Below are 2,500 nucleotides of genomic sequence, written 5' to 3' on the forward strand. Positions count from 1 at the left end.
TTGGGCCTTAACCTAACCTATATTGGGCCTTAACCTAACCTATATTGGGCCTTAACCTAACCTATATTGGGCCTTAACGTAACCCACGTTGCGCCTTAACGTAACCCACGTTGCGCCTTAACGTAACCCACGTTGCGCCTTAACGTAACCCACGTTGCGCCTTAACGTAACCCACGTTGCGCCTTAACGTAACCCACGTTGCGCCTTAACCTAACCCATATTGCGCCTTAACCTAACCCATATTGCGCCTTACCCTAACCCATATTGCGCCTTAACCTAACCCATATTGTGCCTTAACCTAACCTATATTGTACCTTAACCTAACCCATATTGTACCTTAACCTAACCTATATTGTACCTTAACCTAACCTATATTGTACCTTAACCTAACCTATATTGTACCTTAACCTAACCCATATTGCGCCTTAACCTAACCCATATTGCGCCTTAACCTAACCCATATTGCGCCTTAACCTAACCCATATTGCGCCTTAACCTAACCCATATTGCGCCTTAACCTAACCCATATTGCGCCTTAACCTAACCCATATTGCGCCTTAACCTAACCCATATTGCGCCTTAACCTAACCCATATTGCGCCTTAACCTAACCCATATTGTACCTTAACCTAACCCATATTGTACCTTAACCTAACCTATATTGTACCTTAACCTAACCTATATTGTACCTTAACCTAACCTATATTGTACCTTAACCTAACCTATATTGGGCCTTAACCTAACCTATATTGGGCCTTAACCTAACCTATATTGGGCCTTAACCTAACCTATATTGGGCCTTAACGTAACCCACGTTGCGCCTTAACGTAACCCACGTTGCGCCTTAACGTAACCCACGTTGCGCCTTAACGTAACCCACGTTGCGCCTTAACGTAACCCACGTTGCGCCTTAACGTAACCCACGTTGCGCCTTAACGTAACCCACGTTGCGCCTTAACGTAACCCACGTTGCGCCTTAACCCAACACACGTTGCGCCTTAACCCAACACACGTTGGGCCTTAACCCAACACACGTTGGGCCTTAACCCAACACACGTTGGGCCTTAACCCAACACACGTTGGGCCTTAACCCAACACACGTTGGGCCTTAACCCAACACACGTTGGGCCTTAACCCAACACACGTTGGGCCTTAACCCAACACACGTTGGGCCTTAACCCAACACACGTTGGGCCTTAACCCAACACACGTTGGGCCTTAACCCAACACACGTTGGGCCTTAACCCAACACACGTTGGGCCTTAACCCAACACACGTTGGGCCTTAACCCAACACACGTTGGGCCTTAACCCAACACACGTTGGGCCTTAACCCAACACACGTTGGGCCTTAACCCAACACACGTTGGGCCTTAACCCAACACACGTTGGGCCTTAACCCAACACACGTTGGGCCTTAACCCAACACACGTTGGGCCTTAACCCAACACACGTTGGGCCTTAACCTGCTCTGTAATTGTCATACGACGCGTTAAATTAGTGTGGTGTTGCCTAACTGCAACCCCCGCAATATAGTTTGCTACTCGCACTGCCTGGTCCCCAGAGTATCGCTTCATGTTAAACACCTTGCAGCTATACACTGTAATGCGGATGGCAGCAGGACGTACATGCTCAATGCCCTTCGCAGTTGTTCATTGGCATTTGCATGGCGAAGCACAGCCTACGTTGTGGTACGGCGTGTGTCAACTGTCCGCTGATGTTGTACGTCCAAATCACACACTGTACTGCACATTGGTCCTCATGTACTGAATGATACATCGTGGTACATGTGTGACCGTACCACGACTGCGCCAACAACGGCGAACCATACGGTCCAAATATTGTGCACTCAGCTACGTGTCGTCTCCCTATAAGAGCTGGATTGCAGTATGGTATGCCGTGGATGGCGATCAGCATGAGCCGTCTGTTGATGTAGTGGCGCGTGTTGTCAGACGTAGTCGTCTCTTCTCACACACCGTGATAGCATGGTGCACTGCGTTCCACATCTGCGACATGCGACAGAGGCCGGTTGACAGTCGTTCGCGCAATGGACATCGCATACGTACGGGGGCCACCTTCCACGTGTTCGCGAAGCGTGCACATGTTGTTGCGTGTATGTGGGCAGACATAGTGTGTCGTGACACCTGACACAGGCATGCAACAATCGTTGAATTTGCAAATGGCGATGGACGTCTACGTTTGCTGGTGACGTTACGCAAATGAACAACTGGTAAACGGTTGTGGTGCGGTTGTTCTCGCTAGAGGTGAATCAGTGATGGCGACGATCGGTTGAGCTACCAACCGGTTGTTTCAGCGATACCCACCATGCCCACGAACGTGAATGGCATGTGGGTGTGAAGCGATACGCGGCGGTGGCTGGGTGGGACCGTCCCCGGCCGGTGAGGGGGGGCCTCCCGGCGTGCTGGCCGCGCGGTGCGTGGGCGCACGCGCTACAGCCGGCTGGTGGGGGCGGCCAGTGGCAGGCGCGCCGGCCGACGGAGG

The sequence above is a fragment of the Schistocerca americana genome, unplaced genomic scaffold, assembly GCF_021461395.2.
Source record: "Schistocerca americana isolate TAMUIC-IGC-003095 unplaced genomic scaffold, iqSchAmer2.1 HiC_scaffold_808, whole genome shotgun sequence".
NCBI classification, from domain to species: domain Eukaryota; kingdom Metazoa; phylum Arthropoda; class Insecta; order Orthoptera; family Acrididae; genus Schistocerca; species Schistocerca americana.